The sequence below is a fragment of the Thalassophryne amazonica genome, chromosome 21 (assembly GCF_902500255.1).
Source record: "Thalassophryne amazonica chromosome 21, fThaAma1.1, whole genome shotgun sequence".
NCBI classification, from domain to species: domain Eukaryota; kingdom Metazoa; phylum Chordata; class Actinopteri; order Batrachoidiformes; family Batrachoididae; genus Thalassophryne; species Thalassophryne amazonica.
In genome coordinates, this window is record NC_047123.1 from 13,804,597 (window position 1) to 13,831,969 (window position 27,373).

General features: G+C 40.2%; 1 protein-coding gene and 2 long non-coding RNA genes across 7 annotated transcripts in view; 1 reads left to right on the plus strand and 2 right to left on the minus strand.

The window, feature by feature from the left end:
- The window catches only part of lama2 (laminin, alpha 2), a 780,279-nt gene that overhangs the window by 284,122 nt on the left and 468,784 nt on the right, over positions 1-27,373 (minus strand). The gene's annotated exons all lie outside the window — the stretch shown is intronic.
- The window catches only part of LOC117503416, a 559,959-nt gene that overhangs the window by 126,683 nt on the left and 405,903 nt on the right, over positions 1-27,373 (plus strand). The gene's annotated exons all lie outside the window — the stretch shown is intronic.
- On the minus strand, positions 1,434-18,342 carry LOC117503418. Its single transcript, XR_004558563.1, has 3 exons — positions 18,330-18,342; positions 15,744-15,746; positions 1,434-1,543 (listed from the first exon to the last, which is right to left on the minus strand). It is a non-coding gene; the product is annotated as an uncharacterized LOC117503418 (long non-coding RNA).

The window sequence follows — 27,373 nt, forward strand, 5'->3', positions numbered from 1 at the left end:
GAACAACAAAAAAGTTCACTCATTAAAAAATTACAGAAATATGTTAATGTGTAAAAATATAGTCTGCAGTCTATGAACTTTGCAAAAATAGTGCACCATAAACAAAGTGAGCATGATTTATTGCTGCACTACAAATTGTATTTTCAATGAATTTTACCCAAAGCCATCAAATCTGGGAATTGGCTATTGCAAAGATTTTGTGTCTGTCCGCCCATCTGTCTGTGCTCAGCATAAGTCCAGTCTTATTACTGCAGAATATTCAAATTATCAGGGACCATTCTTGTGGCACAGACCTTGGGCAAGTTCAAAGATCACTAACCTTGGCCCATTTTAAGAGGTATTTTAGGAGGTTTAAATGTCACATTCTGTTTCAATCTGTTCCATGTTTTACTTTTTTTTTTAGAAACAAGGGAGACAGTCAATCAGAGTAGAGCTGCACTGTGGTTAGTCTCACCAAAACTGCTTTGTTTTGTGCATTGGTGGGCACAGCTAACAAAACATTTCAATAACCATTAATCCACTAACTGAAAAGTTAACTTTTATAAAGCTAAATCGATAAACCCCTAAAAAAAATAGCGTAAGTCAGAGCTAAAAGCTAAACTGATTTTTAGTATTGACTCCAGTACACTGGCAACTACTGACACAACAACGAGCCAGCACTTCTGTCTCACATCAGCCCTCTCTCAGCAAAAGAGACCTGGTGATCAGAGAGAAAGGAAGGGGAGCAAAAAAAATCATTTATTTGCACAGCAAGAGAGTTTTGACTTATGATTAAATTTAAACAAACTATTTCCGGACAAGTTATTGAAACTGATGTCACCTCTGTCATTTTACAAAGTGAAAATATCAGCTATATGTTATAGTTTTAAAGTAACGCACTAATTCTGGAGGTTTTAGCTTTTACAGACACACATGCCAGAAGGCATTATGGGAAAATTAGTTTCCTGTCATCAGTGGTAGATTGGTATATGTAAAAATCAACACACAAGTTACTGTAACGTGTGTGTTGGTTTTTACAAATGAATCCGTATTTCTAAATATGTCTTTTTTCATTTGTAAAAAAAGGCAATTTCAAAACTGAAAATTCTGTTTGTTAAGTGATTCAGCACTTTTAGTGAATGTATGGCAATTGGTATTCAATCTGCCATGAACACTGCCATCTACTGAATGGCACTAGATAGCCATCCAGTGCATCCAAAATGCTGCTTTGGAACCTAATAACAACTCTGAAGTGATTTACAAGACATTCAGTGGACATTAGTGTGCATCCTAACGTCCACTGACTCAAAGCTAACTTGCGCTCTTCTCAATAGCTCAGTGTTACCAGCTCAGCCTGTTCCTCTGTTTAAGAAGATGGGATGTATCATGTGGAGCACTGGGGGATGTCTGTGCGGTTCTATTGCATTCCACCACCAGAGGGAGATGCTTAGCACCTAGATTATTCCATGCGAGCACACACAAAGGTTGAGTCTTATACCAACAAAGTCACGTTAGTGGGCGTGACCTGGATGACGTCAGCTAACAGTATATGAGAGCATGTCACCTGGCAGTCAGTCCTTTTAGAATCTTTCGCCAGAGTGACAACCAACTCTGGCGGTCATCCGGAATTCATAGAACCGTAGCTACATACGTAATTAATTTTGCTCCATGTTACGCTGCTTGCTCCAAACGTACAGATTGCTGGAGTATTCTTTGGCATTACATTGCTTGTGCGAGTGGTTTACGCTCCTTTTTACCGCAGTTATACACACACGCTGAGTTTGGACGCTTTGATGGTCTTTCGTGGAGGTGATGGTCTAATGGTTAAGCACTGGGCTTGAGACCAGAGAATCCTCGTTTCAAATCCCACCCTGACTGGAAAATCACTAAGGGCTCTTGGGCAAGGTCCTTAATCACCAAGTTGCTCCTGGTGTGTAGTGAGCACCTTGCATTGTAGCACCCTGACATCAGTTTGTGAATGTGTTTGTGTGAATGGGTGAATGTGAGGCATAATTGTAAAGCGCTTTGTCTGATGTAGATGGAAAAGCATCTACATGCAGTCCATTTACCATTTGTACTGTGGGTGTTTTTCGCTCCATGTTACGCTGCTTGCTCCAAACATACAGATTGCTGGAGTATTCTTTGGCATTACATTGCTTGTGTGAGTGGTTTATGCTCCATTTATGGTGGTTATACTCACATGCTGAGATTGGATGCTGTACCATAAGTGTTTTTGCTACATGTCACACTGCTCCAGACCGCTGGCATTTTCCTTGAAACTACACTACATCTGAGAGTGATTCGCACTCCTTTTTCAAAGCAACTAGATTCAAATACTTACTGTAGCCACTGTGGTGTGAGTGTTCCCCCTCCCCGTTACAATGCCATTTGGTGTTTTATAATTATAACACTAAGGTGTCACTTTGTGTCGCTGTCAGCCCTGATCTTAGGCTTTACCTTTGTGACACCAGGGAGTTAGTCACTGAGTGTATCTCACTTACTGCTATGCTCACACACACACACATACACTAATGTCTACTGTGTTGTTGCACATCTACAGTACCTGTTTGGACCCTCTGAGCCTGGAGGACAGCCATAATTTATGCCCATCTTGTCTTGGACATGGACACATGAAGGATGTGTCCATGTTGCTCTGTACCAAAACTGCTTGGCTATCTTTAAACATTGTTGAGCAGTGGTCTCTCGGTCTCTACAATTAAGTTTTATGTTGCTGCCATCTCTGCTCACCACATTATGGTGAATGGTTGCTCAATGGAGTCGCACTCCCTGATTTGTCATTTTTTACGAGGTGCCCTCAGGCTTTGGCTTCCAAGGGTTGCACATGTGCCATCCTGGAGGGCTGATGCTCTTCACCATTTGAGCCACTGGGAGGTGGTGACCTCAGCTGGTTGTGTGTTAAGACTGCATCCCGCTTTGCAATTTCATTGAAGCTTACAGCAACAGAAACCGTCAACCTTCTCCAATGGGATGTCATTCAACCCGGGGCATATCCATTTCCTGGGAGTGGATATGCCCCTGGAAGTGGGTATATCCACTTCACTGACCGACATCTGTGCTGCAGCAATGTGGGCTTCCTCCTCATGACCTTGTTGGTATGAGGTCATCCAGGTGCTATGCATCACCCTCTGGTGGTCAAGAGGAATGAACAAGAATGAGAGCTACATATGTAACTACGGTTCTATGAATTCAGGATTAGGGTTGGTTATTGGGAAACGGTTCTTTTCGAAGAAATGATTCGATCCACCGACATCAATAGCCTTTTTGCTTAATGATTGCCTTATCGGTCCTTCAGAGCGGCCGCCCTTTGGAGGGTGTTTGTCGGGAAAATGATTACCGTATTTTTCATGACTCTAAGTCGCACTTTTTTACATGTTTTGGCAGGGGATGCGACCTATACCCCAGAGCGACTTATAAATGAAAACTATACTGGTAGATTCTCAATTAATTTACCGTAATAAAACAATTTTACGTGACAGAGTCGCTCTATGTTTTAAAATGGCCACCGGAAACGGAAATGCAATGCATCATGGACGCTGTAGTATGGCGGCTGCCCTATAGGTCACGCTGGTCATGATAACCAATCAGAGAACAGAACACTGGACACGTATTCCTCACCTCACCCAGACCCACCTGACACAGACAATGATTGTGAAACAACGTGTGAAGCAGACGAACACGGTGCTTGCTGTTATTCCGGGAGGGCTAACAAAACAGCTTCAATCCTTGGATATCACTGTGAGCAGAGTGTTTAAGTTGACGCTGAGAGCTGCGTGGGAGCACTGGGTGAACGACAGCGGAGGATTAGCGTCTGCACTTGGAAGGAGCTGGCGTCGAGACCACGGGGAGGTCATAAGCTGCGCAGTGCTGCACAAACATCTGCAATATTATTAACAATATTATCATCTGAACTTTTCATGTTAAGTTAACATACCTGTATGTCCATGCGACTTATAGTCCAGTGTGACTTATTTATGGTTTATTTTTCTTTATAATGGATATAGTGGCTAGTGCGACTTATAGTCCGGAAAATACGGTATTTCTCTACGTTGATTACAGACCCTGCAGGGGTCTGTAATCAACTGCTTCTGCAGGGCGGCTCTGCTTTGAAGCTTGAAGCAATGAAGCAGTGATATGACCCGCTGCTTAATTGGTTCTTTGCTTCACTGCTTTTCAGAAGCGGCAACTCCGCTTCTTAACACCTCTCAAAGCCATTAAAATATGTCAATCGTGAGTCACTTTTGTGGGGATTAAAGTCACTAACTTGAACTCCTGTCTTGTTGCGAGAAAAAAAGGAGAATCATTCTCTGTTCCATTTGTATCACTCCAAATGCTGCACAGGTCTCTGCCGAGTCATGTTGGAAAGGTCGAGTCTCGTCAGAATTAATAACTTCAAAGCGAATCGCCGTTTAAATCAAATGACACCTCTTTCCAGACGTTGTAATACAAACAATTGATCAAAACTTTTTTCCTGCCAAAATGAGATGTCCTGCGCTGATGTGCAGCAGCGGGCTGAGCTCAGCTCAGAAGTATGGAGTGGCATTCATGCCAAAATGTCTGAAAGAAAATGTGTTTGATACAAACTACAGATTTTGTTTATTTTTATTTATGTCCTGAGATCAAAGATCCAGTGAATAATTTTATATTTATTTACTTTAAGACTCAATAAAATGTTGACATAGAAAACCTGTAAAGCTTACTTTTAGCACACAGAAAATTCACAAGAGGTCCTAGTGGAATCAATAATGGCATTGATATTGATAAAATCTTAATACCCATCCCTATTCAGGATGACTGCCAGGATAGTTGGAGGTGATAGTTTCCAAAAGGACTGGATGCCGGGTGACGTGCTCTCATATACTGTTGGCTGACGTCACACAGGTCACGCCCAGTAATGTGACTTTGCTGGTATAACAGTCTACCTCTGTGCATGTATGCATTAAATAATCCAGGTGCGAAGCACCACTCTCTGGCAGTCATCCGGAATTCAAAGATTCATAGTTACATACTTAACTCTGGTTTTATTTGTGTTATTTCAGTTTTATCTGCAGATGCTTGCAATGCTCCCCATCAAACAGCTGATGGTGGCAGTGCACCGAGTCGGGTTATGAGCCGTGGACTGAAAGGAGTAGAGGAACAAGTGTGTGAGCCAGCTGCAGCGCGGAATGTTTGAGAGCTCTGCTCTGTTAAAAAGAGAAATAAAGTTTGTGTTCAAAGAGTTAATATGCCTGCTCAGCCTCTGTACCACGCAGGAATTAACAGGGGGACGGAATTAACATCATGTACACGTGGACGCATGCACTCCTGCAGATGCTGTTAAAAAAATAACTATATTGATTTATCGACAGAGGGGCTTTATTGAACATGTACAAATTGTACGTAAGACAAAAAGATTTTAATAATTAATTAAACCGCTGCAAATTATAAAGAAGACAAGATCAGTCCATCTACATTAAAACTGTGCCGCCCCAAAACATTTGCCTTGGTTCAATGATTACTTACGTGGCCTCAAGCATAGGTTTAGAGGTCTAGAACGAAAATGCGTAGTTCAAAACTAGAAATATTCCACCTCGCGTAGTTCAAAACTAGAAGTATTCCACCTCGTGTGTTGTGATGCTATTCTAGACTATAATCATGCACTACTGGCTACCAAACAAGCCTACTACTCTGATTTGATTCACAAAAACAAGCACAATTCAAAGTTTCTGTTTCACAAGGTGACAACACTTATTCACAGACAACCACTTGTATGTCGCTCTCCATTTACAGCCAAGAATTCTTAGATTACTTCAAGAAGAAAATAGATGACATTAGGTTAAATATATCGTAGCATGCCTTAGTCCGGCCACTACACCCTGTAATTGAGGTGGGTGCCATCACTGATACATTACCTAGATTTTCTGATTACTTAACAAATCTAATATTGACCCTAGTGTATTGAAATAGTATAGGCTGATAGCCAACCTACCTTCGGTGTAGGTTTTCTGGCCGACTGATTCTGCTCTTTTTTCTCTGTCCGAGAGACTGATGATATTACGCAAGATGGACAGCTGCGCACCACCCTGCGGTGATGATGATGGTTTGTGTTCTTAACTTGAGAGCTATGATGTGGACACGGGACTTGAAAATCGGTACCAGCTGTTAGCCACCAGTGATAGCAATATGTATGTTTAATTGCTTATTGACTGTGGATGGATTAATGAAAGAATAAAGCAACACAAATGTGATGACAGCTATCGGATGTTTGAATATAGATCGGAAGTATCTATATGCGATAGAAAGAATTTCTCTCTCTCATCTTCATCTCATGGTTAGCTTTTCTCCGTATCACTGTATTTGTTTTTATTGTCAATCGCCGCAGTCTTCTTGTCCAATGGGAAACTTTTAACATTATTCTCTTTACTCTCATGTTCCTGTATTTCCTCTATCTTTCACCATCTGGGTTTCAGAAACTTCAGAAAAAACAACAATAATAATAAAAAAAAATGATGTGGATTCACCAGCAAGTCCATGGACCCCTGAGGTTTAAAAATGCCTTTACCCCCCTCCCCATTTTTCCTTGCATTCTGCTTTTTCCTAATGTTACCGATTAATTGTGCATGACTGTCGTCATTTCTGACTGTGGTGTTTTGCCTGCTTTTCACCTGGTATGAATGAATGAATGAATGAATGAAAATGAATGAATGAAAACTGTTTATTTCGAACATTTGATACAACAACAATTACAAGATAGATCAGTAAAGACAACAACAAAAAAGTTCCTACTGTGTACCCAACATGTCCGAAAAGGGGTAGGGTGAAGCATCAGCTTATTTATCCCTACCCCTTCTTCCCCACAACCAGTAATACCCTTTGCCACATATACAAATAGATTCCTACACACCTAAACCGATATCAATATATATATATACATATATATACACATACACATACATATATACATACACACACAACATACATACACATATACATACACATATATACACATATACATACATACACATATACATACACAAACATAAATATACACCTAGACATACCTACTTACATACAAAATACTATATATTTACAAGCCGAAGCAAAAAACAAAAACACCCTAACCCTCATTACCCTTCCTCCTCCCTATACCCAGAAAAAAACATATTTTTGTACCGCTGTTTGAACTGGTTCATGCTTGGACATTGCTTGAGTCCCACTCCCAATCTGTTCCACATCCTCACCCCACAGACAGAAATACAGAAACCTTTTAATGTTGTTCGTGCCCACTGATGCTTTAAATTAAATTTCCCCCTCAGACTGTAATCCCCTGATCTGTTAAAAAACATATTTTTAATATTTGCTGGAAGTAAATTGTTTATTGCTTTATACACAATTTGTACTGTTTGAAAATGAACCAAGTCTGTGAATTTTAAGAATTTGGATTGTAAAAATAGTGGATTTGTATGATCTCTATAGCCAGTATTATGAATAATTCTTATAGCTCTTTTCTGCATTACTGATAGTGATTGTGTTGTACCTTTATAAGTATTACCCCATACCTCTGCACAGTACTGTAAATATGGTAAAACCAGTGAGCAGTAAAGAATGCAGAGTGAGTTGTGGTCCAGAATATGTTTCGCTTTGTTTAGAACTGAAATGCTTCTTGACAGTTTACTTTGTATATGTTTTATATGAGTCTTCCAGTTTATCTTATCATCAATTATCACCCCCAGAAACTTATTTTCATGTACCCTTTCAATATCTACCCCCTCGACTTGTAACTGAACCTGTATGTCTGTATTACAATAGCCAAATAACATGTATTTTGTTTTACTTAAGTTTAATGATAATTTGTTTCTGTCAAACCATATTTTCAATTTTCCCATTTCTATACTGATCCTCCTCAGTAACTCCTGCAAATCCCCCCCTGAACAAAAAAATGCTTGTGTCATCTGCAAATAATACTAATTTTAATATTATGGAAACATTGACAATATCATTTATATAAATTAGAAACAGTTTTGGACCCAATACTGACCCCTGTGGGACGCCACAAGCATTGTCCAAGCATGATGATGTATATTCCCCCAACTTCACAAACTGTTTTCTGTTACTTAAGTAGCTTCTCACCCAGTGCAACACCAACCCCCTAATCCCATACTGTTCAAGTTTATTGATTAATATGTCATGATTAATTGTATCAAAAGCCTTTTTAAGGTCTATAAATATTCCAACTGAATGTAATTTGTGGTCTATGGCGTTTGTAATCTCCTCAACTGATTCTATTAATGCAAGTGATGTTGAACTATGTGCTCTGAATCCATATTGACTATCAGTAAGTAATTTATGTTTATTTATGAATTTGTCTAATCTATTATTGAATAACTTTTCTAATAATTTGGAAAATTGTGGAAGCAAAGAAACAGGTCTATAATTTGTGAAGTGGTGTCTATCCCCAGTCTTATACAGCGGCACAACCTTAGCTATTTTCATTTGATTGGGAAATTTACCGGTTTGAAATGATAAGTTACAGATGTATGTTAATGGTTCTACAATCCATTCAATGACCTGTTTTACCACCACCATATCAATTTCATTTAAATCGGTAGATGTTTTATATTTACAATTATTCACAATGTCTATAATTTCATTTCCATCCACTGCTGTGAGGAACATTGAACAGGGATTTCTTTCTATGAGATTATTATCCCAATCCTCAGGTTGGGAATCGGGAATTTTTTCTGCCAAGCTTGGTCCAATATTTACAAAAAAATTATTAAAACCGTTGACTACCTCATCCTTATTTTCCTTCTTGACATTATTATCAATGAAATACTGAGGGTAACTCTGTTTTTTATTACCATTTTTGATAATGCTATTTAATATATCCCATATTCCTTTAATATTGTTTTTGTTATTATATAATATGTTACTATAATATTCCTTCCTACATACCCGTATAATATTAGTTAATCTATTTTTGTATTTCTTATATCTATTTTCTGCCTCTTTAGTCTTTAGTTTTATGAATTCTCTATACAGTGTATTTTTCTTATTACATGCATTTCGTAACCCTTTCGTCATCCATGGTCGAGCTTGGATTTTTTGTTTTCTGTAGTCTTGTTTAATTGGACAATTTTTATCATATAATGACGTAAATATTTGTAAAAAAGTTTCATATGCACTATCAACATCACTTTCACTGTATACCTTTTCCCAGTTTTGCTCCTGTAAATCCTTCTTTAGTGTGTTCATGTTTTCCTCTGTCCGCACTCGCCTGTATTTTATTTTCTCCTCTGGCTGATTCCGCCGATGGTTTTCTATTATAAACGGTGAAAACTGGTAGATGATCACTAATGTCATTGATTAATAATCCACTCACAGTGTTATTCTCAATATCATTGCTGAATATATTATCAATTAAGGTGGCACTATGGGATGTAATTCTGCTTGGCCTGGTGATTTTTGGATATAAACTCATACTGTACATTATACTGATAAATTCATCTGTTATTTTATGCTTATTTGGATTGAGCAGATCAATATTTAAGTCACCACAAATGAACACAGTTTTTTGATTAGTTTTTGAGAACATTTTTCCCATACAGTCAGTGAATGTTTCAATACTAGATCCTGGTGCTCTATATATACAGCTGACTAATACATTTTTTCTTTTTTCTTCACATATTTCAATAGTTATACATTCTAATAAGTTATCAAGTAAGTATGACTGCTTTCCTTCCTGACTTGTGCTCCTATACTGGACAATCATTGCCATTTTCCTCTGCAAGGCTTTTGCTCCTTGGATTGCTCACCTGTGTACTGACCCTTGCTTATGGTATCGACTATGAGCTTGTCTTCCATCTAAAGTTTTATATAAAATTTGCCATTTTCTTACAAGATAGGATTGGAAGTCCCTTCGGCTGCTCCCTTCTTTGCACTTGGGGTCACCACAGCAGATCCAAGGTGGATCTGCATGTTGAATTGGCACAGGTTTTACGCCAGATTTTAATTAAACCTTTATCTCAAACCATTTCTTCTACCAGCACCACTAAGAGGTCGCCAGTGGACCTCAGTCTGCAGTTCATCTCCACCTTAAAGATACTAACCACACGTTTGAGGACAAGGAAGTTAAAATCTTAGCCAGAGAGAAGAAATGGTTTGAGAGAGGTGTCAAGGAAGCATTCTTTGTAAAACAGTTGAAACCCAGCCTTAACCGGGGGGCGGGTCTCAGACACGCTTTGTCCCCTGTTTACAATGGGGTACTCAGGTCAAAGCAGTTTCAGTCTTTTGTTCATGGTAATGAGTCATTCACGTCATCAGGAGAGTCGTCAAGGGAGCCATCAGGGGAGGCTTCAATCCCATCATTAGGAGAGTGCTAACTAGAGCACAATAGGTGCTAATTAGAGCTATTGTTTAGTCACTAGCCTATAACAGTCGGCCTCTCTGTAGGAGGGGTCTGGTTAGGTTAAAATTGTGTTCTGCGTGCATTTATCATTTATAGGTATATGATAAAATCGTTATCAACTTGATAACTGATAATATCATACCATAATACTGACGTCACTAGATTACTATTATTCATTCAATAGTGCACAACAATAAAATGTTAAATTTGTTTAAATTATCTAAGTCTGAGCCCAAACACCTCCAAGAATCTGAACCTGAATTTTTTTTCGATTTTTTGATGAACATACCTTATAGTAAAAAACCCACATATTCTTGTGTAAATTCCTGTAAATCCACTCAAAGCCACAGTGTCTTTTTCCCATGAAAATAGTCTACATTAATAAAAACTCATTTATATTCTTGTGTAAATTCATGTAAATCATGGGTTAAAGCAATAAATTTTTATCTGACTGAAATTTTTTCCTGGCAAAAATCAATGCCAGCAATTCCCTAAAATGTGGCATAGTGGGCGCACACACTGTTTTTTCCTCAATCAATACAATAAACACATTATACAGTATACAAATCTATTCTAAATAGCTTCTAAGGAGAGAGAGACAAAGCATAAAAAGAATGCAAAAGCTGGGGGTGCTCCCCCAGAAAATTTTTAAAAGAGCAAGTCCAATTTTGTATATTCTGGTGAATTTTAATGGGTATGAAGCCCTCTGAAACAACAAAAACTCACTTCAAACTGTCAAGTAAAAACACAACATTGATCATGGGGGGTCTGGGGTGCTCCCCCAGAAATTTTTTAAAAGAGCAAGTCAAATTTTGTATATTCTAGTGAATTTTAATGGGTATGAAGCCCTCTGAAACAAAGAAAACTCACTTCAAACTGTCAAGTAAAAACACAGCATTAATTATGGGGGGTCTGGGGGTGCTCCCCCAGAAATGTTTTAAAAGAGCAAGTCAAATTTTGTATATTCTAGTGAATTTTAATGTGTATGAAGCCATCTGAAACAAAGAAAACTCACTTCAAACTGTCAAGTAAAAATTCTTTGTCTTCTGTAGTATTTTGATCGGTTCGGTAAATGCACCAAATGGGTGCTGTGTCACTGGTTGTACAGTCAATAAAATACAAAAGTAGGGCCTAAAGCAACTGACAATGTTGTTCTGCTGTGCACAAAGTAACACTGTCACCCGTTTTGAAAATGCATGCGCACTGAGAAACTCAAAACTGGCTTATTCACATCGATAAAATGCTCTCACTTGTAAAACAAACTAGGGCTGCAACTAAAGATTATTTAAGTAATGAATTAATCGGTTGATTATCTTTTCAATTAATCGTTTTTTTATTTTTGTTTTTTACTTACATGTGAGTTGATATCATATTTCGGCCCCCAAACATGCATCACCACGTGGTTAAATTTTCCAAATGACAGAAATCCGTCGTGGTGACGGAGAACTTTAACCCATGATGTAAATCCATTCAAAGCCACAGTCTTTTTTTCCCAGAGAAAGAAAGTCTAGATTAATAATAATGGTCACATAATCTTGTCTAAAATCCTGTTTGAACAGCACAATATTTTCCAGAGAGAGAAATATTCTTACTGTGTTTCCTGATGGCACAGTTCACTTTTCCTGTTTCTTTTATCTTTCAGGTGTGCTGATGAAGCCAGCGATAATTCCACAGATTCGTGTCCTTATCAGACTTTTTCAAACAGTCTTTCTCGCCATCTTCTCTCTGTCTGACGTCGGTCTGTGAAAGAGACATGCTGTACAAGTCTTCTTTTAAAAACTTTAGAGCTCTAAAGGTTTGTGATGTCAGTGGTGGGCACACTTCCGATAATCCGATAACCGGTAATTATCAAAGATAAAGTTTTCATTATCGGATTATCTTTTCAGATAACTTTGAAAAACCATTATCGCACTAATTATCTTACGATAAATTTTTGTCTGATAATTTTTAGACCATTAACGTGGTAAACAAAGGTGAACAGATGTGTAGTTCTACCCTCTGCAAACAGAGGAGAGCTGCTTCAAGAAGAAACTGCTCTATCCTCTGCAGGCAAATGAGAACTGGTTACAAAAACAAAAAAACAAACAAAAAAAACCCAACTCATTTCTTTTAATCCCATACTGGGCCAACTGGCCGGCACCCAAGTCATCCAGAAGCATACATTTTAAACTTATGGTTCAAATTTTAACCAAACTTATTTAGGACAAGTTATTTAAATTAACGTCACTTCTGAAGTTTTATAAAGTGAAAATATCAGATAAGTGTTTTAGTTTTAAAGTAATGCGCTAATTTGTAAGGTTTTAGTGTGGGCTTGCTGTGTCCAGGTGCATTATGGGTGATAGGTTAATCTCAGTTCGCGACAGGAGAATGCATTTGAGACTCTCAGGACAGGACAACAGCATTAAACTCTAGTGCCTAAAACTCTCGTGAATACAAGGTCTGTTAGAAAACTATCAGACCTTTTTATTTTTTGCAAAAACTATATGGATTTGAATCATGTGTGATTGCATCAGCCAAGCTTGAACCTTCGTGCGCATGCGTGAGTTTTTTCACGCCTGTAGGTTGCGTCATTCACCTGTGAGCACGCCTTGTGGGAGGAGTGGTCCAACCCCCTCGTCGGATTTTCATTGTCAGGAAATTGGCTGATCGACTGCCGCTTTGATTCATCAAAATTTTTTCAGAAAGTGTGAGAGACAGCCAAGTGGAAACCATTTGGAAAATTCAGATGGCTTTCGGTGAAGATCTTATGGGGATCACACAGATTAAGGACAATTACAACTGGATTAAAGACGGCCCACAGCGGCGGATGGCGTGCCGCACATCGAGCGGCGATCGACAGGCTCAAACGACCAGATCATTTCCAAAGTGAAAGCTTTGTTGATCCGGGATGTCGTCTGACTACCAGAGAAATGGCAAGACAGCTGGACACTGCACTTTTTCTGCACATTCCACTGTTACAGGAGTTTTGTAATGGAAAGAGGAGCGGAGAAATTCGCCACGGAGCCGCTCATGGCACGGGACGAAAGCACCTCCGTGTTGGTCTCACAGGACAAGCCCTAACATGCCCAGCTCTTGCACCATTCAGAAAATTCAGATGGCTTTCGGTGGCTTTTCTAGTCATTTCTATTAACTTCCTGTGTTCCTCCTTACTGCTAATTACCACAGAAACAAACTCGTTTAGCATTTTCAATTTAGCCTCCTCAGTTAGAAAATGCTAATGACGCTGTTAGGGAAAGTGAAATGGAAATGTGCAAGGAAAAGAAAAGGCTGGAAGGCAAAGAGACAGAAATGAAGCAGAAGAAAAAAAACTGGTGAGTGCAAAAAAATCAAAGGGAGTGAAGGGGAAGTGAAAGTGAAAAACAGAGTGCACAGGGAAAAACTGAATGGGAGGTACCACAAGGAGAAAGGAAATAAAGGATCAAATGAGGCGGATAAAAAAGAAACAATAAATGAATACTCATATGGAAGAAAAATTGCATCTATGGAGAGAATGTTAAAAAAGGGGTGAAAAGGCATATGCATTATGGTGGTATATTATGTGGCATAGTTTTCATACAAATAATGTGAAATCATTTAAACAGCAAAGTATGAGCATCACTTTTAAAGTAGGTATTACTTGACATGCATAACATTACATCATGGTGGAGAGGTTTGTGTACCCCATAAACCTGTTGTCTGGAGGTTTTGTACTCCTGGTAGGGTTTCTCATGGCAAATTGTTTTCAGTTGAGGGGCCATACTAAGATAGGTTCACAATGACTCCATGGAAAAATGAGGAAACATGACCCAGCCTGGAGGAAGCCCGGGGCTGGAGCCAGGCCTGGAAGAACGGGCCGTCAGCAAGTGCCTATTGGCCGGTTCAACGTTGTCTTTTTGGGCTTTCCATCTCCACCCTGTGTTCTTACCACCCGCAAGGGGAATTGCTGGGGTCAGGTGTGCTGTCCCATGGGTGGCAGAAAAAGTTGCTGTGCCACCTCACTGTGGAGGAAGGAGCCAGAGCTTGTGTGGGAGGTGGCGCTTGATAGGGGTTGGACCTTATTCTTCTTTGGAGTTGCTCATAGTATAAGGCACTGGGTGGGTGTGGGAATACTCACAAGTCCCCTGTTGAGCGCCGCTGCACTGGAGTTTATCTCAGTAGATGAGAAGGTCGCCTCCCTGCACCTTTGGATGGCACGTGGGGAAGACTGACTGTTGTTTGTGCATATGCACTGAACAGCAGTTGGGAGCATTCGGCCTTCTAGTAGTTCCTGAATGGAACCCTGTATGGGGCTCAGGTGGGGACTCCATTGTTCTGCTGGTGAAATTCAACACACACATGGTCAATGACAAAGACACCTGGAGATATGCGATTGGGAGGAAAGGCCTCCCTGATCTAAACCTGAGCGGTCCTTTGTTATTGGACTTCTTTGCTAGTTGTGGACTGTCCAATAACGAACCCCATGTTCAAACATAAGAATGCTCATACGTACATGGTACCAGAGGACCCTAGGCTGAAAGTCCATGATCGATATTATGATCACATCATCTGATATGAGGCTGCATGTTCTGGACACTCGGGTGAAGAGAGGGGAAGAGCTGTCAACTGATCACCATCCTGTGTTGAGTTGGATCAGGGGCTGGGAGAGGACTTTGGACAGACCTGGTAAGACCAAACGATAGTGCAGGTAAACTGGGAACATCTGGAGGAGCCCACTATTTGACAGATCTTCAACTCACACCTCTGGCAGAGATTTTCTGGCATTCCTGTGGAGGTAAGGGGCATTGAACCAGAATGGGCAATGTTCAAAGCTTCCATTGTTGAAGCTGCAAGCGAGGAGCTGTGGTCTGAAGGTCTTAGGTGCCTCAAAGGGTGCCAACCCTCAAACACCGTGGTGGACACCGTTGGTCAGGGAAGCCATGTCACTGAAGGAGTCCTTCTAGGATATGTTATCTCAGAGGACTCCGGAGGCAGTTGCAAGGTACCAACAGGCCAGAAGGATGGCAGCCTCTGCTGTGAGGAGGGCAAAGCAGTGGGTGTGGGAGGAGTATGGAGTAACCATGGAGAAGAAACTTTTGGTCAGTACTAAGCTGCTTCTGGTGGACCATGAGGCACCTCAGGAGAGGATAAAGGGGAACATCCAAGCTGACTCTGTTGACCTCAACTGAGGAGGTAATTGGGCACTGGAAGGAACACTTTGAGGAAATCCTGCATCAGACTGGAGTGCCCTCTATAGTAGTGGCAGAGCTGGAAGCTGATTGGGGTTCATCATCAATTTCCCTGGTGGAAGTCACTGAGGTAGTCAAACAACTCCGCAGTGGCAAAGCCCTGAGGGTTAATGAGATCCGTCCAGAAATGCTGAAGGCTCTGGATGTGGAGGGACTGTCTTTGGACATCCCCAAACATATCTCTTCAACATTGCGTTGAGGTCTGGGACAGTGCCTACGGAGTGGCAAACTGGGGTGGCTGTCCCCATATTTAAAAAAGGGGACCAGAGAGTGTGTGGCAACTACAGGGGCATCACACTACTCAGCCTCCCTGGTAAAGTCGAACCCAGGGTGCTGGAAAGGAGGGTTTGGTCGATAGTCAAACCTCGGATTGAAGTGAAACAATGTATGTTCTGTCCTGACCATGGAACTATTGACCAGCTCTTCACTCTGACAAGGATCCTGGAGGGGGCCTGGGAGTATGCCCATCCAGTCTACATGTGTTTTGTAGACTTGGAGAAGGCATATGATCAGGTACTAAAGGAGATACTATGGGAGGTGCTGCGAGAGTATGGGGTGAGGGCCATCCATTCTTCAGACCATCCAATCACTTTACTCACAAAGCAAGAGTTGTGTTCGGGTTCTCTGCAATAAGTAAAACTTTTTTTCGGTATCCACCAGTCAGAAGTGGTTAATGTGGCCTAGAAAAGAAAAGCTTGGGGTGCCCTGCTGGAGCTGTTGCCCTTGTGACCCGATCCTGGATAAGCAGTTGAAGATGAGCGAGTGAGATTAAATGAATGAAGCTGTTGCAAACTGTATTTTTACACGAGGTCGAAATATGGCCATCAAGTATTGCAAAGGCCTTGCATCCATCCAACCATCTGTCTGTGCTCAGCATAACTCCAGTCCTCTTACTGTCAGGGCTTGCAAATTCACAGGGAACATTCTTGGGAGACAGACCTTGGACAAGTTCAAAGATGGCTCACCTTGACCTATTTTAAGAGGTCAAAAGGTCACAATCTGTTTCCTATTTTTATGCTCAAATAGCCGAAGGTATTTTTGCATTGTGTCTTGCCAACGTTATTGCAAGATATGTTACTCAGTATGTACCATAATTTCTGGACAGTAAGCCATTACCTTTTTCAGACGCTTTGAATACTGTAGCTTTGACAATGATGCGGCTAATGTATGGATTCTTACAGACTTTTTCACAAGTCCAAATACATCAATTGATGCCATCATTTGATTTCTTGAAAGCTGCACTCCTCATGCAGTGTAAATTCACACACAGTGAAAATATAAGGTTTTACCTGTTTGTTTTAGTGAAGAAAAGTCCCTCTTCAGCACTTTGTGCCAGAGCTGCACCATCAGATCAGTTAGACAGATCAGTTCTCCCCCCACACTTCCCCCCGGTTCTCTGTCTTGGCGCAACAAGTTGAAAAAGTCAAAGCGTCTCAGTAACATCTCATTTACCAAAGACTCCATCTGATCCTGGCTGCATGCAATGAAATATCAAGAAAAAGTTAAAATTACTCAATTCTCCGTGTGGAGCAGAGACACCGTGTGTGTGCAATGGATGATGTGCCCATCAATATTTATGTCTAATACTTCAGGGAAAAAAGCATTTACAGTACGTATTTAATTAAAAGTTTAAAAAAATCTTTCTGTGTAAATAGCTCATGTTACACGTGGAGACCCACAGCTTACAGTGCAGCCTATTTATGAATAATTTGTTTTCTTTTTAAAACTTGTGGGTGCGGCTAATATTCAGGTGCGCTCTATCGTCTTGGAAATTACAGCATATTTGTTTCTTTTGTTGTTGTTTTTTTTTTGGAGTAATCATTACATTTTTCACCTTTAACTTGCTCTGCAGCACAGTTTACATCAGAGACTCTTGCAACTTCACATATAGCAGCCCTAGTAAGATACCTTTCAGAACACAAAATGATCTAACTTAAGGTGAATGGTCAAGGTCACAGGAACGTCAAATACTAAATTCAACAAAACAACTTTCCTGATCGCAATTTTTTAAAATTTGCCTCCAAATCTGGCATGAATATAGTGACTGGCCATTACGTGAAAGAAGCATTCAACCTTGACATTCAGGGTTACCTTGAGGTCAGATTTGTCCTAAATTTGGTCAAATTTCAGATTTGAATAAAAGATGTTGTAACACACCAAATTAAAAGGCTTCATGAGGGGATCCAGAATATATCAAAATCTTTAAGTTATGATGTTATCTGATGATATCATCATGAAAATCTTTTTCAAAGGTGTGAAAAAGAGTGCAAATGATCATTGCAGACTCTTATAAGTTCACATATAGCAGTCATATGCAGATATCTTTTAGCACAGGGTCAAGGTCAAAGGTCAAGGTCACAGAAAGGTCAAACACTTTTAAAAAACAAAAAATTGTCTTTGTCTGTGCTTTTTTGCCTCAACATATTGATTTATTCTGCCTTACAGAAACCTGGTTACAGCAGGATGAATATGTTAGTTTAAATGAGTCAACACCCCCGAGTCACACTAACTGCCAGAACGCTCGTAGCACGGGCCGAAGCGGAGGATTAGCAGCAATCTTCCATTCCAGCTTATTAATTAATCAAAAACCCAGACAGAGCTTTAATTCATTTGAAAGCTTGACTCTTAGTCTTATCCATCCAAATTGGAAGTACCAAAAACCAGTTTTATTTGTTGTTATCTATCGTCCTCCTGGTTGTTACTGTGAGTTTCTCTGTGAATTTTCAAAACTTTTGTCTGACTTAGTGCTTAGCTCAGATAAGATAATTATATTGGGCGATTTTAACATCCACACAGATGCTGAGAATGACAGCCTCAACACTGCATTTAATCTATTATTAGACTCAACTGGCTTTGCTCAAAATGTAAATGAGTCCACCCACCACTTTAATCATATCTTAGATCTTGTTCTGACTTATGGTATGGAAATTGAAGACTTAACAGTATTCCCTGAAAACTCCCTTCTGTCTGATCATTTCTTAATAACATTTACATTTACTCTGATGGACTACCCAGCAGTGGGGAATAAGATTCATTACACTAGAAGTCTTTCAGAAAGCGCTGTAACTAGGTTTAAGGATATGATTCCTTCTTTATGTTCTCTAATGCCATATACCAACACAGTGCAGAGTAGCTACCTAAACTCTGTAAGTGAGATAGAGTATCTCGTCAATAGTTTTACATCCTCATTGAAGACAACTTTGGATGCGGTAGCTCCTCTGAAAAAGAGAGCTTTAAATCAGAAGTGCCTGACTCCGTGGTATAACTCACAAACTCGCAGCTTAAAGCAGATAACCCGTAAGTTGGAGAGGAAATGGCGTATCACTAATTTAGAAGATCTTCACTTAGCCTGGAAAAAGAGTCTGTTGCTCTATAAAAAAGCCCTCCGTAAAGCTAGGACATCTTACTACTCATCACTAATTGAAGAAAATATGAACCCCAGGTTTCTTTTCAGCACTGTAGCCAGGCTGACAAAGAGTCAGAGCTCTATTGAGCCGAGTATTCCTTTAACTTTAACTAGTAATGACTTCATGACTTTCTTTGCTAATAAAATTTTAACTATTAGAGAAAAAATTACTCATAACCATCCCAAAGACATATCGTTGTCTTTGGCTGCTTTCAGTGATGCCGGTATTTGGTTAGACTCTTTCTCTCAGATTGTTCTGTCTGAGTTATTTTCATTAGTTACTTCATCCAAACCATCAACATGTCTATTAGACCCCATTCCTACCAGGCTGCTCAAGGAAGCCCTACCATTAATTAATGCTTCGATCTTAAATTTGATCAATCTATCTTTATTAGTTGGCTATGTACCACAGGCTTTTAAGGTGGCAGTAATTAAACCATTACTTAAAAAGCCATCACTTGACCCAGCTATCTTAGCTAATTATAGGCCAATCTCCAACCTTCCTTTTCTCTCAAAAATTCTTGAAAGGGTAGTTGTAAAACAGCTAACTGATCATCTGCAGAGGAATGGTCTATTTGAAGAGTTTCAGTCAGGTTTTAGAATTCATCATAGTACAGAAACAGCATTACTGAAGGTTACAAATGCTCTTCTTATGGCCTCAGACAGTGGACTCATCTCTGTGCTTGTTCTGTTAGACCTCAGTGCTGCTTTTGATACTGTTGACCATAAAATTTTATTACAGAGATTAGAGCATGCCATAGGTATTAAAGGCACTGCACTGCGGTGGTTTGAATCATATTTATCTAATAGATTACAATTTGTTCATGTAAATGGGGAATCTTCTTCACAGACTAAGGTTAATTATGGAGTTCCACAAGGTTCTGTGCTAGGACCAATTTTATTCACTTTATACATGCTTCCCTTAGGCAGTATTATTAGACGGCATTGCTTAAATTTTCATTGTTACGCAGATGATACCCAGCTTTATCTATCCATGAAGCCAGAGGACACACACCAATTAGCTAAACTGCAGGATTGTCTTACAGACATAAGGACATGGATGACCTCCAATTTCCTGCTTTTAAACTCAGATAAAACTGAAGTTATTGTACTTGGCCCCACAAATCTTAGAAACATGGTGTCTAACCAGATCCTTACTCTGGATGGCATTACCCTGACCTCTAGTAATACTGTGAGAAATCTTGGAGTCATTTTTGATCAGGATATGTCATTCAAAGCGCATATTAAACAAATATGTAAGACTGCTTTTTTGCATTTACGCAATATCTTTAAAAATAGAAAGGTCTTGTCTCAGAGTGATGCTGAAAAACTAATTCATGCATTTATTTCCTCTAGGCTGGACTATTGTAATTCATTATTATCAGGTTGTCCTAAAAGTTCCCTGAAAAGCCTTCAGTTAATTCAAAATGCTGCAGCTAGAGTACTGACGGGGACTAGAAGGAGAGAGCATATCTCACCCATATTGGCCTCTCTTCATTGGCTTCCTGTTAATTCTAGAATAGAATTTAAAATTCTTCTTCTTACTTATAAGGTTTTGAATAATCAGGTCCCATCTTATCTTAGGGACCTCATAGTACCATATCACCCCAATAGAGCGCTTCGCTCTCAGACTGCAGACTTACTTGTAGTTCCTAGGGTTTGTAAGAGTAGAATGGGAGGCAGAGCCTTCAGCTTTCAGGCTCCTCTCCTGTGTAACCAGCTCCCAATTCGGATCAGGGAGACAGATACCCTCTCTACTTTTAAGATTAGGCTTAAAACTTTCCTTTTTGCTAAAGCTTGTAGTTAGGGCTGGATCAGGTGACCCTGAACCATCCCTTAGTTGTGCTGCTATGGACTTAGACTGCTGGGGGGTTCCCATGATGCACCGAGTGTTTCTTTCTCTTTTTGCTCTGTATGCACCACTCTGCATTTAATCATTAGTGATCGATCTCTGCTCCCCTCCACAGCATGTCTTTTTCCTGGTTCTCTCCCTCAGCCCCAACCAGTCCCAGCAGAAGACTGCCCCTCCCTGAGCCTGGTTCTGCTGGAGGTTTCTTCCTGTTAAAAGGGAGTTTTTCCTTCCCACTGTCGCCAAGTGCTTGCTCACAGGGGGTCGTTTTGACCATTGGGGTTTTTACGTAATTATTGTATGGCCTTGCCTTACAATATAAAGCGCCTTGGGGCAACTGTTAGTTGTGATTTGGCGCTATATAAATAAAATTGATTGATTGATTGATTGAAAATTTCGCATGAATATTCTGAATAGCCTTGTCCGTCATGGTCATCGTTCCTCATTGTAATATCTCTTGTTCATCTTTTGGCAACATACCAGTCACCCTCAGGGTGACAGTTTTCATACAACCACAATTCCAATGAAGTTTGGACATTGTGTAAAATGTAAATAAAAACAAAAAAAAAAAACCGATTTGCAAATCCTCTTCAACCTATATTCAATTGAATACACCACAAAGACAAGATATTTAATGTTCAAACTGATGAAGTTTATTGTTTTTGTGCAAATATTTGCTCATTTTGAAATGGATACCTGCAACATGTTTCAAAAAAGCTGGGTCAGTGGTATGTTTACCACTGTGTTACATCACCTTTCCTTCTAACAACACTCAATAAGCGTTTTGGAACTGAGGACACTAATTGTTGAAGCTTGTAGGTGGAATTCTTTCCCATTCTTTCTTGATGTACAACTTCAGTTGTTCAACAGTCCGGGGTCTCCGTTGTCGTATTTTGCACTTCATAATGTGCCACACATTTTCAATGGGAGACAGGTCTGGACTGCAGGCAGGCCAGTCGAGTGCCTGCACTCTTTTACTACGAAGCCACGCTGTTGTAACACAGCGAATGTGGCTTCGCATTGTCTTGCTGAAATAAGCAGGGACGCCCCTGAAAAAGACGTTGCTTGGATGGCAACATGTGTTGCTCCAAAACCTGGATCTACTTTTCAGCATTGATGGTGCCATCACAGATGTGTAAGTTGCCCATGCCATGGGTACAAACACACCCCCATACCATCACAGATGCTGGATTTTGAACTTTGTGCTGTTGACAATATGGATGGTCTTTTTCCTCTTTTGTCTGGAGGACACAGCATCCATGATTTCCAAAAACAATTTGAAATGTGGACTCATCAGACCACAGCACACTTTTCCACTTTGCGTCTGTCCATTTCAAATGAGCTTGGGCCCAGAGAAGGCGGCAGTGTTTATGGATGTTGTTGATGTATGGCTTTCGCTTTGCATGGTAGAGTTTTAACTTGCACTTGTAGATGTAGTGGCGAACTGTGTTAACTGACCATGGTTTTCTGAAGTGTTCCTGAACCCATGCGGTAAGATCCTTTCCACAATGATGTTGGGTTTTAGTGAAGTGCCACCTTAGGGATCGAAGGTTACAGGCAGTCAATGTTGGTTTCTGGCCTTGGCACTTATGTGTAGAAAGTTCTCCAGATTCTCTGAATCTTCTGATTATATTATGGACTGTAGATGATGTAATCCCTAAATTCCTTGCAATTGATCGTTGAGAAACATTGTTCTTAAACTGGTGGACTATTTTTGCACGCAGTTGTTAACAATGTGGTAATCCTTGCCCATCTTTGCTTGTGAACAGCTGAGCCATTTGGGGATGCTCCTTTCATACCCAATCATGACACTCACATGTTTCCAATAAACCTGTTCACCTGTGGAATTTCCAAACAGGTGTTCTTTGAGCATCAACAACTTTCCCAGTCTTTTGTTGCCACTGTTCCAGTTTTTGTGAAACGTGTTGCAGGCATCCATTTCAAAATGAGCAAATATTTGCACAAAAGCAATAAAGATTAGCAATTTGAACATTAAATATCTTGTCTTTGTGGTGTATTGAATTGAATATAGGTTGAAGAGGATTTGCAAATCATTATATTCTGTTTTTATTTACATTTCACACAATGTTCCAACTTCATTGGAATTGCGGTTGTATTTTAGACTTGTCTTGAGACAGAATTGGAAAATACAGTGAGACAAATACAGTAAGTATTTGATTCACTGTCAATTTTGCAAGCTTTCCCACCTACAAAGAATGGAGAGGTCTGTTATTTACATCTTAGGTATATGTCAACTGTGAGAGAAAGAATCTATAAAAAAGAAAAAAAAAATCTGAAAAACACATTGTATGATTTCTAAATAATTAATTTGCATTTTACTGCATGAAATACATATTTGATCACCTACCAACCAGCAAGAATTCTCAGAGACCTGTTAGTTTTTCTTTAAGAAGCCCTCTTATTCTGCTCTCTTTACATGTATTAATTGCACCTGTTTGAACCTGCTTAAATGACGCCTGTCCACACACTCAATCAATCACACTCCAACCTATCCATCATGCCAAAGACTAAAGAGCTGTCTAAGGACACCAGGGACAAAATTGTAGACCTGCACAAGGCTGGAATGGGCTACAGGACAACAGGGAAGCAGCTTGGTGAGAAGACAACAACTGTTGGTGTTATTATTAGAAAATGGAAGAAACACAAGATGGCTGTCAATCTTTCTTGGTCTGGGTCTCCATGCAAGCTGTCGCTTCAGGGAATAAGGATGATTCTGGGAAACCCCAGAACTACACAGGAGGACCTGGTCAATGACCTGAGGAGAGCTGGGACCAGAGTCTCAGAGATTACATTTGTAACACACTATGCTGTCATGGTTTAAGATCCTGCAGGGCAGCAAGGTCCCCCTGCTCAAGCCAACACAAGTCCAGACCTGTTTCAACTTTTTCAGTGACCAACTGGATGATCCAAAGGAGGCATGGGAGAAGGTCAGATGAGATCAAAATAGAGCTTTTTGGTCTCAACTCCACTCGCTGTGTTTGGAAGATGAGAAAAACCTCAAGAACACAGTCCCAACTGTGAAGAATGGGGGTGGCAAAATAATTTTTGTGGGTGCTTTTCTGCAAAGGGAACAGGACAACTGCACTGTGTTGAAGGGAGGATGGATGGGGTCATGCATTGCAACATTTTAGCAAACAAACTCCTTCCCTCAGTAAGATCTTGAAGATGGGTCATGGCTGGGTCTTCCAGCATGGCAATGACCCAAAACACACAACCAGAGCAACTAAGGAGTGGCTCTTTAAGAAGGATTTCAAGGTCCTGCAGTGGCCTAGTCATTCTGCAGACCTGAATTCAATAGAAATTCTTTGAAGGGAGCTGAAACTCGAAACCTGAAAGATCTGGAGAAGATCTGTATGGAGGAGTAGACCAAAATCCCTGCTGCAGTTTGCAGACTTGGTTAAAAACTACAGGAAACGTCTGACCTCTGCAACTGCAAACAAAGGTTTCTGTACCAAATATTAAGGTACAAATTCATTATTTAAAAATCATACAATGTGATTTTCAGAATTTTTTTTTTTTAGATTCTGTCTCTCACAGTTGAAGTGTACCTACGATAAAAACTTACAGACCTCTCCATTCTTTGTAGGTGGGAAAACGTGCAAAATCGACAATGTGTCAAATACTTATTTGCGTCACTGTATCTAATGACAAGTGTGTGTCAGGTTTTGGCCCTGTTCTGGTTCATGATTTTATTTTTCCCCTTTTCTTTTCCCACCGTCTGCCCTGTTCTTGATTTAATAATTGTTTTATTTTTGTCACGTGTTTATTCTCTTCCTCGTTTTGTTCTGATCATCCCCTTTCTGTGCATATTACTTTTGGCCCTAGTTTTGTTTTTGGTTCATCATTTATTCTCTGTCTTGTTTTACTTTGCCACTTTTTTATCTTTATTACTTTTTATACTTTACCCAGTTTTCAGTCCCATTCTTGTTTAATCACTTGTTTGTTTTGTTCTTATCATGTGTTGAATTATCTGTTATACTGTAGTCTCAGGTTTTGTTTTCTGTTAATCATTTAGTCTCTATTTTGTTTTTACTTTGTTTTGCCACTTTGTTTTCTTTGTTTTCTTTTGTTGCATACTTTAGCCCTGGTCAGTTCCATCCTAGTTTTGTCTTTGTGTTTATTTTTTGATGGTTCACTTTTCAGTCCTTATGTTTATGCTTCGTTCTATCCTTTCTATTTTAGTATTTTGTTCTGCCTTCGGTTTTTGATTTATCTTTGTTCTCATCTCTCTTTGTCCCATTTGGTTGTGCTGTCACTCCACACTCTTGCATCTGCCCTTGTGTCTTTGTCTCTAATTTTGATTCTGTCTGCTTAGTGTTTCCATCCACTCACGCTCTTGCACTTGTCTTTGTGTCTTTCATCATGCCAAGACAAAGTCTAGGCAACAACGCAGTCTTTACCACCGCACCGCTCTGCCAACTGCTTACCTGTGTACTGTACCTTGGCCAGAATTAAAGATTATGTCTAGTTTTACTTCTACACCTGGTTTGAGAGTCTGCATGTTGAGTCCACTCACTTCTTGTGCTATGCAGTCTCACTACCTGACAGAGTAAATGATTTCCCTATTTGGTTTTTAAAAATTTAAGTCCATATTGCGGAATGTTAAAGATTTTGTTATGATTGTATACTTTAACTGTTAATACCAGCATAATGCCAATGTATGTTATGATCTTAATGGTCAGTGTAACCGTGTGGTATTTATATGAAGCCACATAATTAAAACTGCATGAAGGGCACAATTTGTTTGTTTTTATGTTACTCATCCTACATACTTCTCACCAGTCTCAGGTGTATTTGTCTCAGGTCTGGTTGTGCCAGAAAATTTCTAGTGCAACAGATGGGTGCACCCTCTTTTTTGGGTAACTGGTCTGTCATTGCTACAGTAAAATATCTCTTGGCAGCCTAGCATATTGAGTCCATGTGCATTTCCCTTCCAACGGTAATTGGGATGCTTTGAGCCCTATGGTGTTGCAAAGTATTAAGACACACCGCTTGCAGTTTTGGTGCTATGCGGCACTGTCTGGGTTTCCATTACAAAGCCAAGCAGTATTTCCAGAAGGTCGACAACACCATAGCAAAATGGTAGTGTGAAAGGGAATATTATCAGTTATCAAGTTGTTCACCATTGAATATGGCTTTATACACCCTGAAGAAAACCATACACCCTGAGGCCGAAGGGTAAGAGTAAACACGAAGAGTTAACACTCTCTTTTTTCTTCTGGGCGAGAAGATTAAAAACAGACACACACAGATATATATATATATATATATATATATATATATATATATATATATATATATATGAAAACCACAAGTTAATGATGTTGACCAAAAAAATAAATAAATAAAATCAGCTTACCTTGCCATATTATAATACATTTGACCATTTGAAGTGTGATTCCTTTCTGTATGGTGATGATTTCTTTGACATTTTTGGATGTGACTCTTTACATCCTTACTGCCAGTTCAGATTGGACCAGAAATTTGGGCTGCTGATGTGCAGCAGCCAGAGGAGGAAAAATCCTTAATCCACTCCAGATGAAGAAATGGCCTCAGACTTAGAAGTGCTGATCCTCATCCCAGCTGCTTCACACTCGGGTGCAAACCGACCCAGTGAGCGTTGGAGGTCACAGGCTGAGCCAACAGGACCACATCATCTGCAAAAAGCAGTGATGAGACCCTGAGCCCACCAAACTGAAAACCCTCCTTCCCCCAACAATGCCTCAATATCCTGTCCATGAATATCACAAACAGGATTGGTGAAAAGGCGCAACCCTGGCAGAGGCCATCCCCCACCGGAAACAAGACCGACTTACTGCCAAGCACCTGATCACAGCTCTCGCTTTGTGAGTACAGAGATTGGATGGCCCTGAGAAGGAACCCCCTCACTCCATACTCCCACAGCACCTCCCACAGTGTCTCCCGTAGTACCGAATCATCCACCTTCTCCAACTCCACAAAACACATGTAGACTGGATGGGCATACTTCCAGGCCCCCTCCATGATCCTTGTCAGAGTGAAAAGTTGGTCGGTTGTTCTACGACTAGGATGGAACCCACATTGTTCCTCTTCAATCAGAGGTTCGACTATCAGCCGAGCCCTCCTTTCCAGCACCCTGGAGTAGACTTTACCAGGGAGGCTGAGTAGTGAGATGCACCTGTAATTGGCACACACTCTCTGGTCCTGTTTTTAAAATATGGGGACCACCACCCCAGTTTGCCACTCCTTAGGCACTGTCCCAGACCTCAACACAATGTTGAAGAGACGTCTCATCCAAGACAGTCCCTCCACACCCAGAGCCTTCAGCATTTCTAGAAAGATCTCATCAACCCCCTGGGGCCTTGCCACTGTGGAGTTGTTTGACTACCTCAGTGACTTCCACAGGGAAATTGATAAAAATCCTCCATCACCTTCCAGCTCTGCCCCTACTATTGAGGGTGCTTCGATCTGATGCAGGAGTCCCTCAATGTGTTCCTTCCAGTGCATGATTACATCCTCAGTTGAGGTCA